This window comes from Zeus faber (genome assembly GCF_960531495.2).
Source record: "Zeus faber genome assembly, chromosome: 8".
NCBI classification, from domain to species: domain Eukaryota; kingdom Metazoa; phylum Chordata; class Actinopteri; order Zeiformes; family Zeidae; genus Zeus; species Zeus faber.
This window is the reverse complement of record NC_137195.1, coordinates 2,825,688-2,842,809: the sequence shown is the minus strand read 5'-3', so window position 1 is coordinate 2,842,809 and position 17,122 is coordinate 2,825,688.

Genomic DNA, 17,122 nt, shown 5'->3' with positions numbered 1-17,122 from the left:
ACTATGATCAGTAATGATCTAAATGAGTTAATTTAGTCATTGTAACATTTTTAAACTGCTTTGTTTTGTCATATTTCATTAATATGTCATCATGTTTTATTTTTACATATAATCGCGTGTTCCTCTAATTGAGAGAGAAGAAAATCATTTTATTTAACTAAATTTTTACAGAAACAAATAATATTAGTTTGAGTACCATGAGTGAAGCACGCTCTTTAAAATGAAATTGAAGATAGTAACATCATTTTTTAAATTTTGATAATAAAATCGTAATAATAGTAATTATTGAATAAATAATATGAATAAGCTAGAGAAAGATTTGGGGACGTAAGACTCGAAAAGCCCTCAATATCTCACTCAAATCTCCAGTTCAACCGACAACATTTCTGTATTTTGTATCAAAACATATTAAGTTCCAGATTCCATGTTCAGCGGGCGTGGTCGTTTTTATCGCCCGGGTGAAGATACAGGGTGCGGCCGTAATGACACGTTTTGGGGGATTTGGCGGTAAAGCCCGATGGGTAAACGTGTCGTTCCGGTAAATCTGACGCCACCCGTCGGATCAGGCCTTAAGACTCGTCCCTTCCCTTTGGTTCCGAATGCATCGAGGTCCTTCGTCTGTTTTTTTACTTTCCGAAATCTTTAAACACATCTTCACAATCAGAATATGTTTATTCCGCCCGGAAATACAAGGTGGTGGGGGTGATGATCGCTGCGTTTCTCTACAGAAAGTTTATCAAACTGAAGAAAGAACAATAATAATAATAATAATAATAATAATAAATGTAAATATAAATATAGCTGCAGGCAGTAATACACAGGGTCCAGTTTAGTCGTGTCAGGTAAGTATTACAGGTTTCCGACGACCGAGGGACTCGCTTCTACCGCAGATTCTTTCTTTAGGGAGGAGGGCGAGTTCCAGCTCAAAACGGCGTCTGAGGAAGACCCGTCATATTAGCTCCGGGGGCCTCATCCCCGCTGCGCGCTGCCGAGCGAAGGAAGCACCGGCGCTCCTGCTGTACGATTGGCTGTTGGTGTCACATGGTTGTTTCTGTGCTCTGTACCATTGGCTGTTGACTCGTCTATTTTGTAATGCAGAAAACATTTATGGAACTTAAAGATTAATTTGGCATTAGAATTATTATGGAAAAATTTGTCAATACTACAAACAGTTTCTGCCTTTTCATTAAAGTTTGTTAAGTTTAGCTGTAGGAAAATGGTTATACACGGCTTTTATGAAGAAAAGTATTTTATTTTTTTACTTTAAACTACTTTTCATTGTTAGAACTTACCTTGTTGTATGTAAGTACATCTGGAGTCTCGGTGACGATGGGTGATGTTGTGTTTCGTATACATCGATTATGATGTATTCGCGGCTTCTATTTTTCCAACGCCTCGTTGGATCTTGAATGCATCACTTAGTCGCACATTTCAGCGGACTCGACTCGACTTGAGAAAATATCAATCTAACAGATCTATAGACATCTAGCAGGTTAGAAAGTACATAAAAATACGCATCTAGTTTGTAATCTGTAACCTAATCTAACCCTAACCCTAATCTAAACCCTAACCCTGACCCTAACCCAAAACTACAGAACGGAAACAACCAACTATGTTGCACCGATTCTTGTGACAGATAGGGGGCGCTAGAGCAAGCAAACAATAGGAAACTGTCAGGGAGAGTCAGAGTCTTACATCTTATATCCCTTATATTTTTCATCATTTTTGTCTCATCCCTTATATTGAAATCGCTTCCACTCATCATCGAGCCGAATTTGACGAAGTTCCAGCGTAAAACGTTTGTTCACACTTTCATTTTTACTTTGCTCACACACTGCACCTCCTTCTATTCATTATTCACCTTTTCCTCCGCTAGTTAGGTACAAAATGCCAAATCACTCAACGGTCGATACACAGTACTTGGTTGCGACTGTTGCAGCCGTCGTTCCGCAGATCAGATCAGATCTGTCCTCTACTGCCCCCTGCAGGAAGCCGGGTGCATTTCCTCCACGGGAACGTAGGGTCTGTTTCGTTTGTAGGTTCATTGCATGTGTTGCATTTCCTTTTTCTATTTTTATTCTTATTTTCTTTATTATTATCGTTTTCATTATTGCCTATGTTTTGGTGTGAGCTGCTGTGACAGCGCGGCCTCTGAATGATTAAAGTATCCAGAAGGCCGTGGGAAGCACTTTGGGCAGCGCTGGGTTTAGGTCTTAAGAAAATAAATTTGTCTTGACTTGACCGTCCTCCTTATCTCCTTATCTACTGCGCACCAGATCAAATTTCTACTGAAGCTCAATTCAGGCGTTACCAAAACAGACCTTTTCAGTCCAGCTCCATGTGCGTTTAATGTTTAGGAACCTGAGTTGTACTGCCGGGGAAGCCCCGCCTACAATTTTAACAGGGTCAGAATTAATCACGGAGGCCACCGAGCTGGAAGCCTGGAGCAGAAGAGGCTGATTAAAGCCACTTGGCAGCAGATCGGGACATTTCCCATCGAGGTTGCCCACGATCCGATCTCCACGGGGGAAAAACTCTCCATTATGATGAGAGCATCGCTGAGTTCATGGTTTCTTTCCCCTCGGCGTCGGAGCGAGAGTCATGTTGTTGCGCTACACCCTGCTGGGAGAGCTCGGAGGAACGCTCTTGGTTCCCGTCCCACATACTTCGCTCATTAACCAGCTTAGTGGAGGCAGAACCCGAGCCTGAGCCTCGCAGGACCGGGAGGAGAACCCTCCGCAGATGGATCCTGGGTCCAGTTCGATGGGGTTTCACATCCTGCGAATCCAAAAAACTTCGAAAAACCCCTCCACCCTTCACATCCATCCAAAATGATTCACTGAAGCGTTGGCCAACGCCAACGCCTCTCCGTCAACGGGCCTTTTTTAGTGCTTCTCCGCCTGGTCGCTGTCAACTCCATCAAGGACGATGGGGAGGTGGTGGGTGGAGGTTGGAGGGAAGGCGGAGCTCCTGTGCAGCACTTGGGGGAAGTTTTCGGGTTTGTCTCTTGACTTTTTTCTTCTATCCGGTGGGAGATGCTTCCGTGGCTCCTTACATTCCTGCATGGATGTCCTCATGTCTGGCAGGTGTCCACCTGAGCCTGGGGCTGATTTACAGCAAGCTGCCGACCCATCTTAGAGAGAGAGAGAGACAGACAGACAGACAGACAGTGGGTGGGGGAGAGAGACAGATAGGTAAATAGATAAAACAGAGAAGTACATGATGGATGATAAGCTGCTCCATGGTGGAGAATATCAAAGTGCTTTGTGACTCCACTTTACTGTACTTTGATATTCACTTTGACTGTGCAATGACAATAAAGGTGTGTGTGTGTGTGTGTGTGTTTGTGTGTGTGTGTGTGTGTGTGTGTGTGTGGGTGGGTGGAAGGTGTAGTTTAGACAAGATGGCACTCGCTTGCTAAACGCAGCTGGGTTGATGTCGGCAGTTTGCTGCGTTTTTCCAAAGAGTAAAAAACAGAGAAACTGTGCACTCTGTGTTATCAGTGTGTGTGTGTGCATGTGTGTGTGTGTGCGTGTGTGTGTGTGTGCATGTGTGTGTGTGTGTGTGTGTGTGTGCGTGTGTGTGTGTGTGTGCGTGTGTGTGTGCGTGTGTGTGTGTGTGTGTGTGTGTGCGTGTGTGTGTGTGTGTGTGTGCGTGTGTGTGTGCATGTGTGTGTGTGTGTGTGTGTGTGTGTGTGTGTGTGTGTGTGTGTGCGTGCGTGTGTGTGTGTGTGTGTGTTCTGCCAAGACACAAAAAAACCTCCTTTTGTTTCCACTTTCACAGAAACTCTTTTCAGTTTTACAGCTTTTTCACGTTTCCCTGTTGAGTGTGGAATCACTTCCAAATACTTTGAAATGTTTGTTCCCGTCATTTCTTCAGGTTTATCCAGAGTCTGTACGTATGAATGTTAAAATACTGACTATGTAACTGTCAACGAAAATGAAAATAGCAGATTTATTCAAAAAGATTTATTATGGAATACTTTGTTTGAAAATAACTCAAGTAAAAGCACGAGCGGCGAACGAGCTGTGGCCAACAAGCGGTTAAAGTAGCTCTGCAGGTGGAGACGTCGTCCAGCTCTGTAACCAGAGGAGATGTACAAGTGAAGACACATTGAGCAAGAGAAAGAACATCCAGACCAGACACCAAAGAAACATAATCGCCGTAATAATCCGTTTTTTGTTTTTTTTTAAGTTGCACAACAGCCTCTGATGCTGTAATTACACCGTGTCAGCCGGAGCCACAGGAGGAAGACAACGAAGGAGAGGAAAGAGCGACAGCGGAGCAGCTTTTCATGTTCCGTCAAGAAGAAGAGACGCTCATCAAAACATTAAAACATTAACGCTCCACCGCCCCCTCCTCCTCTGGACGGATCCAGAGGAGGTGTTTGATCCCCAGGTGAGGACGACAACACCTTCCCCGCGCCGCCCCTCCTCCAGGAGGTGGAGAAAAGCAGCACGGGCGGATGGAGTGAGAGCACAGGATGGGGAGGAGTTGTGGTGAGCCTGGCTTCTGCTTGCGGCGAGCAGGAGGTGGCGAGCGGCACAAATGCCGGCGAGGAGATGATGCCGAGGTCACGCACCCGAGGAGGTGATGTCGCGACACCTCTGGTGACTTGGCGGGGGGGGGGGGGGGGGCATGGGAGATCAGCCTTTTGCTGTTTTATTTCTCATATGTTGGACAACATCGATCCACAGGTCAAGTCAGATGTGAAGAAGAAGAAGAATCTTTAATTTTCACACAACACACCACACCACACTACACCACACTACACCACACTACACCACACTACACTACAACACACCACACCACACTACACTACAACACACCACACCACACTACACCACACTACACCACACTACACCACACTACACCACACCACACTACACCACACCACACTACACCACACCACACCACACCACACTACACCACACCACACTACACCACACCACACTACACCACACCACACCACACCACACTACACCACACCACACTACACCACACTACACCACACTACACTACAACACACCACACCACACTACACTACAACACACCACACCACACTACACCACACTACACCACACTACACCACACTACACCACACCACACTACACCACACCACACTACACCACACCACACCACACCACACTACACCACACCACACTACACCACACCACACTACACCACACCACACCACACCACACTACACCACACCACACTACACCACACTACACCACACTACACCACACTACACTACAACACACCACACCACACTACACTACAACACACCACACCACACCACACCACACCACACTACACTACACTACACCACACTACAACACACCACACCACACCACACTACACCACACTACACCACACTACACTACAACACACCACACCACACTACACTACACTACACTACACCACACTACACCACACCACACCACACTACACCACACCACACTACACCACACCACACTACACCACACTACACCACACTACACTACACTACACCACACTACACCACACTACACTACAACACACCACACCACACTACACCACACTACACCACACTACACTACACCACACTACACTACACGGTGGCGCGGTGGCGCAGTGCATTGCACTGCTGCCTCACAGCAAGAAGGTCCTGGGTTCGATTCCCGCCTGGGGCGCTGTTGGCACCGTGCTCCGGTGGGTTATCTCCCAAACAGGAGCCTTTCTGTGTGGAGTTTGCATGTTCTCCCCGTGCTCACATGGGGTTTCCTCCACCTCACGTCAGTAAAAACATGCACCATCATGGTCTGACCAGCGATGGACACTTATCACCTGGTCCCCGGGCGCGTCCACGTACGCTGCCCACTGCTCCTGGCTGTGCCCCCGGAGGAAGGACAAGCCAGGATGGGTCAAAAGCAGAGGATCCATTTCACCAGCACCATCAAAGCATGTGTGTGTGTGTGTGTGTGCAAGCATGTGTTATAGTGTGGTGTGTGATGAATAAAGACTGTTTCTTCTTCTTTCTTTCTTACACCACACTACACCACACCACACTACACCACAACACACTACACTTCACAACATAACACACTACACTACACTACACCATATGCATGAGGAGGTCTGTCAGGAGGAGGTCTGTCAGGAGTTAGGCGGGACAGGAAGTCCGGGACAGGAAATGTCTCAGCACAGAGGCCGGTGGAGGCGGACCCAGGCCAACTCTCCGCAGGGTGGGCAGCTGTCCCATAGCCACAGGGCTGGAGGCTGCACAAGGCCCTAGTGTTCACTACAGTTCACCCCCCACTGCTCTCCCCCTCCAGTTCACTCCACTCCACACTGACGAGGGATGGAGGGAGGTAAGACTGACATGGGCCAGACCAGTCAGGCCAGGGGCTGGTCTGGAAACGCAAGATCACACCAGGTCACAAGGTCACAAGAAGGTGGGAGGGTTGGAGGCGTTGAGTGGTGGGAGGGTTGGGGGGGTCGGGGCATTTTGGTGGTTGGAGGGTTGGACTCTTTTAGGGTGGAGGGTTGAAGCAACGACTGGAAGCGTTGTGTACAAGATGCTGCTCATTTGCATATTTAAAATAGCCTGAAACACGTTAAACACACACACACACACAGTTGTATAGTTAAAGCTGAATCTCACCTGTGTGTGTGTGTGTGTGTGTGTGTGTTTGTGTGTGTGTGTGTGTGTGTGTGTGTGTGTGTTTGTGTGTGTGTGTGTGTGTGTGTGTGTGTGTGTGTGTGTGAAGGGGGGGGGGGGTAATGGAGTTGGTGTGAATGAATGATCAGCTCAGTGTGCAGAGCCAGAGGAGGCAGCACAGTGTGATGTGGAAACACACATCTGGGCTGCGATGGACTCTTTTGTTTCACAAGGATCAGTAAAAGCTTCAACATAGAATATAAATGTTGAAATATAAACCCTAAATACAGCTAAGAAACACATAAAACACCTGTGCTGTGTTTTGGGGACTTCTACTCTATGAAAGCTCGCCGCTCCAATTTGGGAATGTTTTCAAAATTCACTGCCAACACAAAACAAAGAATAACTTAAAAAAATGGCAGCGTCTGGTCACACACCGTGTCTCAGAAAGTGTTTGCGTGTTAAACCATAATGAACAATGAATAACACGTAACACCACAAGCCAGCGGCTGCTCGCTGGTGTCAACTGCTCCTTTACCACAAAAACAAGACACGACATTGGCTGCAATACAAGTTCTGAGTACTGAGAAGATAGAACTTACTAATACAGGTACTGCTGTACCACCAGCTCTCTGACCAGTCTGTCTTATACACTGTGTACAATTCCAAGCATCTCATCACCCTTTATATCGTATATACACTATATTAACTATATACACTATATATACTATATACACTATATACACTATATATACTATATACACTATATACACTATATATACTACATATACTGTATATACTATATATACTATATACACTGTATATACTTTATACACTATATACACCATATATGCTATATACACTATATATGCCATATATACAATAAATACAGTATATACTATATACACTATATATAATATATGTACTATATACACAATAGACACTATATTTACAATATTTAAACTATATACACTATATATACTATATATACTACATACACTATATACACAATATATACTATATACACTATATATACTATATACACTACATTTACCATATATACTATATATACTATTTACACTATATATACTATAAACACCGTATACATCTCATCTCATCACCGTTAACAGTTTCAGTCTTGTTCCCACAGTTTGTCAGTATTCACGACACTAGCATTCGCAACCGCCACGCCCTCTTACCGTGAAATAACACGATATATACGCTATATACACCATATATACTATATAAACTATATACACCATATATACTATATAAACTATATATATACCACCCACGCCCCTTAAGCTTATCGACCAGTTCACTTAATGACCTGGTCCTAGGAGCGGAACTCCTCGTTAAGTGAGCAGTACCTGTATTTATGGAGAGTTCGGAGTTTATTCTGTTGTAACTTTGAACTACACTCATCAGCCATCATCACATGAACATATGAAAGACAAAGTTCAAATGAGAATTTCACAGAGAATGCCACAGTGCTGAGTTGTGAAACAAGCTTGTTTTACGCTGTTGGAACCTTCTGTGGCGTTCAGTGATTTGTTTTCTACTCGTTGTGTGTGGTCAGTCTTTGTAACTCATTTATTACTGTTTTTATCGTGAAGTTATTCAACGATTGAATGAGCGATTTGTCTTCCTCTTGTGAAATCTTAGTAATATCTAACAATAAAGTCAATGTATACTTAAAATCACTTTACAGCCGCACGTTACAGCTCCATGTTACAGCCACAAAGTAAAGCTACAAGTTACAGCCACAAGTTACAGCCACACGTTACAGCCACAAGTTACAGCCACAAGTCACAGCTACATGTTATAGGAGTATGTTACAGCCACAGGTTACAAATACACGTTACAGTCGCACATTACAGCCACACATTACAACCACGTTACTGTTGCACATTACAACCACACATTGCAGCCACAAGTTACAGCCACAAGTTACAGCCACTAGTTACAGCTCCATGTTACAGGAGTATGTTACAGCCACATATTACAACCCCAAGTTACAGCCACAAGTTACAGCCACATGTTACAGCCACACGTTACAACCACAAGTTACAGCCACACAATACAGCTACAAGTTACAGCCACAGGTTACAGCCACAAGTTACAGCCACAGGCTACAGCCATGCTTTAAAGCTCCATGTTACAGTTGTACATTACAGCCACACATTACAGACGTATGTTACAGGCGAATGTATCAGCTGTACATTTCAGCCTCATGAAAATGACAGCCATAGATAAAATACAGAGATCAGTAGTTATATGGATGGATAGAAGATGGAAAAGACATGTGTTCTGTCGTCTCTAATAGCGACACACTGTCCTTCCTCTGGGTGCAGCAGCCTTCCTCTTCGGGCTCCTCCCCCTCCATCCTTGACCTCTGTAAGCTCTACTTGTACAAGACAACTCCTACAGGACAGAAGACCTCCTAAAATAAACAACAACAGGCCAACGATGACAAGCCTCCCCCAGAGGAACGCTGTGTCCTCCTCCTGAGGGGAGAGGCAGAGGGAGCATTTGAGGCACGGTGTCTGGGAACACAGCTTCAGCCGATTTGTACAAAGCAGCCATGTTGTCACCAATACCAAGGGGTCGTGTTGAGTTTGAAATAGTTGATGATGATGATGATGATGATGATGATGATGATGATGATGATGGTGATGGTGATGATGAAGATGATTATGACGATTATGATGATTAGAATGATCTTCACATCCTGATATTTTGCTGCGGGACCGAGATGTTCCATCTGGAAGTGAAGCTTCTCCCCTTTCGGTCCAAAAACCCTTGAGCTCTCTCAGAACGACCTCCCTGACGTCCTTCAATCTTCCAAGGCTTCTCACTCAACAGGGACTACTCTCCTCTCTGTGATGGAGGCTCTCCTCACTTTGATGGAGGCTCTACTCACCGTGATGGAGGCTGTCTTCGCTGTGATGGAGGCTCCCCTCACTGTGATGGAGGCTCTCCTTACTGTGATGGAGGCTCTTCTTGTTGTGATGGATGCTCTCCTCACTGTGATGGAGGCTCTTCTTGTTGTGATGGAGGCTCTCCTCACTGTGATAGAGGCTCTCCACACTATGGTGGAGACTCTTCTTGTTGTGATGGAGGCTCTCCACATTGTGATGGAGGCTCTTCTTGTTGTGATGGAGGCTGTCCTCACTGTGATGGAGGCTGTCTTCACTGTGATGGAGGCTCTCTTCACTGTGATGGAGGCTCTCCCCACTGTGATGGAGGCTTTCCACATTGGGATTGAGGCTCTTCTTGTTGTGATGGAGGCTCTCCACATTGTGATGGAGGCTCTCCACATTGTGATGGAAGCTCTTCTTGTTGTGAAGGAGGGCTCTCCTTACTGTGATGGAGGCTCTCCACATTGTGATGGAGGCTCTCCACACTGCCACACTTCATTCCTCTCTCCTTATTCTTCATGACCTAATCCTTCCCTCCACCTTCAGCTTGAAACTCTCCTGAGACGTGACATCATACTTGGCAAATCCTACTCACTCAGGCCTCACAGAGAGGATCCCTGTCCAGAGCCTGCATGTCCCTCAGGGCTCCATCATGGATCCTCGACTGTTCCCCTGTGTGTGTGTGTTATCATTATTCGTTTTTTAATATTGTCTGAAGTTTTAAGTATTGTATGCCTTGAGCCTATCAGAGCTGAGGTTTCCTTCCCAAATGTTGAACTACAAACCTTGAATAACAGCATAAAAGTTTCTGGTTTTAACATAAAGTAATTCAAGATTAGCAACAGGAAATCAATCTGGGCCTCTTTTGTCTCCCTGACTATGAGTTGCATGCTATGTTCTGGCATACTGAAAGAAAAATTAACTGAAAGAACAATAAACCCCCCATTCATAGACTTGCTTCCAATGTTTTTAGTGAGAATCCCCTGCAGATCTCGCAGGGCCCCCTGTCATCGCACGCCCAGGGGCCGGGGACATCACTTATCAAACGTTATCATCACAGGGTTTCCGGGCTGCTTGGGGCTCCACGCTTCCCGGTCGAGGAGTTTCTCTGAAAAGCAATAACGTTCTTGTTGTTGACAGGGACAAAGCGAGACGCCCTCCAGGGGCCAGAGAAATATGCTTTGTGCGGCTCGGCCGATTGAAGAGCGCCTTGTTTCAGCCGTGAGTGACGGACCCTCTTGTGACTTCAGTTATGGTCCAGAAGCAGATTGATTCTCTCTGGTTCAAACCTTGTGATGATGGTGAGCCGACGGCGGAAACAAAGTTCTGTTTCTTCCCACCCGTCATGCAGGGGGGGGGGGGGACGCTGGAGAAAAAATGCCCACAAAGGGTTAAGTTTCAGTAAAAGAGAATTTCACCGTTAAGTAACATTGAGCTCTTTCAACAGATTGAGGTGTGAATGGGCTCCTCCAAATCAAAGAGAAACCTTGATCTTTGCGGTTGCAGCAGTGAGGACGATCTCATTGCGATACGTTTGTATTTTAAACTGGAGGAAAGGCATTTCTAGCTTCACAGAAAAACATGGACTTGCTCTTTACCTCCAGCTCACTGAGCAGCACTCCACCATGAAGGAAGGAACAGAGCCTTTTTCAAACTGTTTGGCCGCCATTAAAGCAGTCAGTTCTTCTGCCCCACTTCACCCTCTCTCTCCCTCTCTCTCCCTTTGGACGGTGGTCATTCCTCCGGGACGTGACCCCTCCATCACACGCCTCATAAACCCCCGAGACGGGACCCCCCCCGGTGGCCCCCGCCGCTCGGTGAGTTCCACACTGGGGCCAGTTTCCCCAAAGCGGACAACGGACCTCGCGGGGATCCGCTTGATGGAAACTCGGTCGTCACGTGAGTCGCAGGGTTTCTCTCTCGATATATCACAGGTAGAGGGGCAGACAGGCAGACAGACAGGTAGATAGATGGACTCGCAGATTTTGAACTCAAACCGTCCCGCACAAGTGGATCGAAATTACAGAGTGGGAACAGTCTCTGTTGCGGATGTAAATAACCCGTATTTATATCCAGACTGAGAAGAACAGACGACAGAACGTGGAGCGACCGCACGCTGCCGCCTGGAGCGTCCGCACGGCGACAGGAAATCTGTCTGTGGCTGTCTGCGCGGGGGTGGACAGTCACGAGAGTAAAGTCACAGCCACACATTACAGACGTATGTTACAGGCAAATGTATCAGCTGTACATTTCAGCCTCATGAAAATGACAGCCATAGATAAAATACAGAGATCAGTAGTTATATGGATGGATAGAAGATGGAAAAGACATGTGTTCTGTCGTCTCTAATAGCGACACACTGTCCTTCCTCTGGGTGCAGCAGCCTTCCTCTTTGGGCTCCTCCCCCTCCATCCTTGACCTCTGTAAGCTCTACTTGTACAAGACAACTCCTACAGGACAGAAGACCTCCTAAAATAAACAACAACAGGCCAACGATGACAAGCCTCCCCCAGAGGAACGCTGTGTCCTCCTCCTGAGGGGAGAGGCAGAGGGAGCATTTGAGGCACGGTGTCTGGGAACACAGCTTCAGCCGATTTGTACAAAGCAGCCATGTTGTCACCAATACCAAGGGGTCGTGTTGAGTTTGAAATAGTTGATGATGATGATGATGATGATGATGATGATGGTGATGGTGATGATGAAGATGATTATGACGATTATGATGATTAGAATGATCTTCACATCCTGATATTTTGCTGCGGGACCGAGATGTTCCATCTGGAAGTGAAGCTTCTCCCCTTTCGGTCCAAAAACCCTTGAGCTCTCTCAGAACGACCTCCCTGACGTCCTTCAATCTTCCAAGGCTTCTCACTCAACAGGGACTACTCTCCTCTCTGTGATGGAGGCTCTCCTCACTTTGATGGAGGCTCTACTCACCGTGATGGAGGCTGTCTTCGCTGTGATGGAGGCTCCCCTCACTGTGATGGAGGCTCTCCTTACTGTGATGGAGGCTCTTCTTGTTGTGATGGATGCTCTCCTCACTGTGATGGAGGCTCTTGTTGTGATGGAGGCTCTCCTCACTGTGATAGAGGCTCTCCACACTATGGTTTCGGAGACTTTTGACTTTTAGCACATGACATTTCAAAGCCAATATCTGAAGCTTTTACTCGGCTGCTGCTGCTTCCAACGCCGACGCGAAAAAATGTCACTTGAGAAGCTGCTACCGCCGACGAGCTTCCTCCTTTTCCAAAACTTCAGTTCAGTCTGGCCGTTTCGTGGCCGTTTGTCGAACTGCAATTTAAAACACTTTGAAAGAATGAAGATGGAGGAGAGAGAGAGACAGGGAGAGAGAGAGACAGGGAGAGAGAAACAGGGAGAGAGAGAGACAGAGGGAGAGAGAGAGAGAGAGACAGGGAGAGGGAGAGGGAGAGAGACAGAGACAGAGAGAGAGAGAGAGACAGGAAGAGAGAGAGAGACAGACAGAGAGAGAGAGAGAGAGACAGGGAGAGAGAGAGAGAGAGAGAGAGACAGGGAGAGAGAGAGAGACAGAGAGAGACAGGGAGAGAGAGAGAGACAGAGAGAGAGAGAGACTTTCAGGAGCCAGTGTAAATATCACTGCTGTGGATTTCATGTTCTCTGTGCAAACAAGTGCACATTCTTATGAACGTCCATTTTGTTACGCTCAAACACTCAAGCACTGTGGAGGTTCTGAGCAAACAAACACACACACACACATGCATGTACGTGCACTGACACACACTGGATATATCACACACACACACACACACACACACACACACACACACACACACACACACACACACACACACACACACACACACACACACACACACACACACACAGCTGTTAGCACCTTGCTCTCACACTTCCATCCTCTTCCTCCTCTACAGTAGCTTAACCCCCCACGTGATCCTTCATCACTGGGGCCCTTCATTTCCTGCACCCCCCCACCCATCTCACCTCCACCCCACCCCACCTCCACCTCCACCTCCACCCCACCCCACCCTACCCCACCTCACCCTCTGCCTGTTAGCTGCTGACTAACGCTTGATTAAAACCACCGGCTCAGAGCCCGTCGCCTTTTCCCGTCTGCCTTTTGCCTGCCTGAATTGACCCCACGTCTGGTCACCACACACACACACACACACACACACACACACACACACACACACACACACACACACACACACACACACACACACACACACACACACTGTCCACAGGGTGAAACCAGGCTGAAAATGCATGTTTTCCCCACCGTCTGGCAACCGGCTGAGCAATGTGCCATATGAAGTGAAAGTAATACTTCAGTCGTCCACCAGGTCTGTTCATGGGAACAAGGGATCAGTGGAGGGAAGCAAAACCAGACACAGCACAACCACAAGCATTTCAGCTTTCACTCGGTAGCTTTTCATACTATACTGGAGCATACTATACTGTACTGAAGAAGAAGAAGAAGAAGAAGAAGAAGAAGAAGAAGAAGAAGAAGAAGAAGAAGAAGAAGGAGAAGAAGAAGAAGAAGAAGAAGAAGAAGAAGAAGAAGAAGAAGAAGAAGAAGAAGAAGAAGAAGAAGAAGAAGAAGAAGAAGAAGAAGAAGAAGAAGAAGAAGAAGAAGAAGAAGAAGAAGAAGAAACAGTCTTTATTTGTCACACAACACACCACACTACAACACATGCTTGCACACACACACACACATGCACATGCTTTGGATGGTGGCCTGAAGCATACTATACTATACTGTAGGATACTATACTATACTGGAGGATACTATACTATACTGGAGCATACTATACTATACTGTAGGATACTATACTATACTGGAGCATACTATACTATACTGGAGCATACTATACTATACTATAGGATACTATACTATACTGGAGCATACTATACTATACTGGGACATACTATACTATACTGGGGCATACTAAACAATACTGAAGCATACTATACTATACTGAAGCATACTATACTATACTGGAGCACACTATACTATACTGGGGCATACTACACTATACTGGGGCATACTATACTATTCTGGAGCATACTATACTATACTGGGCCATACTAAACTATACTGGAGCATACTATACTATACTGGGGCATACTATACTATACTGGAGCATACTATACTGTAGCATACTATACTATAGCATACTATACTATACTATACTACACTATACTGGAGCATACTATACTATACCGGGGCATACTATACTATACTGGAGCATACTATACTGTAGCATACTATACTATAGCATACTATACTATACTATACTACACTATACTGGAGCATACTATACTATACTGGGGCATACTAAACTATACTGAAGCATACTATACTATACTGGAGCATACTACCCTATACTGGAGCATACTATACTATACTGGAGCATACTATACTATACTGGGCCATACTAAACTATAGTGAAGCATACTATACTATACTGGAGCATACTATACTATACTGGGGCATACTATACTATACTGGAGCATACTATACTATAGCATACTATACTATAGCATACTATACTATACTATACTACACTATACTGGAGCATACTATACTATACTGGGGCATACTATACTATACTGGAGCATACTATACTATACTGGGGCATACTATACTATACTGGAGCATACTATACTATACTGGGGCATACTATACTATACTGGAGCATACTATACTATAGCATACTATACTATACTATACTACACTATACTGGAGCATACTATACTATACCGGGGCATACTATACTATACTGGAGCATACTATACTGTAGCATACTATACTATAGCATACTATACTATACTATATTACACTATACTGGAGCCTACTATACTATACTGGGGCATACTAAACTATACTGAAGCATACTATACTATACTGGAGCATACTACCCTATACTGGAGCATTCTATACTATACTGGAGCATACTATACTATAGTGTAGCATACTATACTGTAGCATACTATACTATACTATACTGGAGCATATTATACTATGCTGGGGCATACTATACTATACTGTAGCATACTATACTCTAGCATACTATACTATACTATACTATACTATACTATACTGGAGCATACTATACTATACTGGGACATACTATACTATACTATACTGGGGCATACTAAACTATTCTGAAGCATACTATACTATTCTGGGGCATACTATACTAGACTGGAGCATACTATACTATACTGTAGCATACTATACTATAGCATACTATACATACTATACTGGCGAAGAAACAGTCTTTATTTGTCACACAACACACACACACATGCACATGCTTTGGATGGTGGCCTGAAGCATACTATACTATACTGTAGGATACTATACTATACTGGAGCATACTATACTATACTGGAGCATACTATACTATACTGTAGGATACTATACTAGACTGGAGCATACTATACTATACTGGAGCATACTATACTATACTGTAGGATACTATACTATACTGGAGCATACTGTACTATACTGGAGCATACTATACTATACTGTAGGATACTATACTATACTGGAGCATACTATACTATACTGGAGCATACTATACTATACTGTAGGATACTATACTATACTGGAGGATACTATACTATACTGGGACATACTATACTATACTGGGGCATACTAAACAATACTGAAGCATACTATACTATACTGAAGCATACTATACTATACTGAAGCATACTATATTATACTGGAGCATACTATACTATACTGGGGCATACTACACTATACTGGGGCATACTATACTATACTATAGCATACTATACTATACTATACTACACTATACTGGAGCATACTACACTATACTGGGGCATACTAAACTATACTGAAGCATACTATACTATACTGGAGCATACTACCCTATACTGGAGCATACTATACTATACTGGAGCATACTATACTATACTGGGCCATACTAAACTATAGTGAAGCATACTATACTATACTGGAGCATACTATACTATACTGGGGCATACTATACTATACTGGAGCATACTATACTATAGCATACTATACTATAGCATACTATACTATACTATACTACACTATACTGGAGCATACTATACTATACTGGGGCATACTATACTATACTGGAGCATACTATACTATACTGGGGCATACTATACTATACTGGAGCATACTATACTATACTGGGGCATACTATACTATACTGGAGCATACTATACTATAGCATACTATACTATAGCATACTATACTATACTATACTATACTACACTATACTGGAGCATACTATACTATACCGGGGCATACTATACTATACTGGAGCATACTATACTGTAGCATACTATACTATAGCATACTATACTATACTATACTACACTATACTGGAGCATACTATACTATACTGGGGCATACTACACTATATTATATCCAGTATAGTATAATATGCTCCAGTATAGTATAGTATGTTCCATTATAGTTTAGTATGTTCCAGTGTGAAAAAATATGCTCCAGTATAGTATGTAATAGTTCGGGAGCATATTATGTAATACT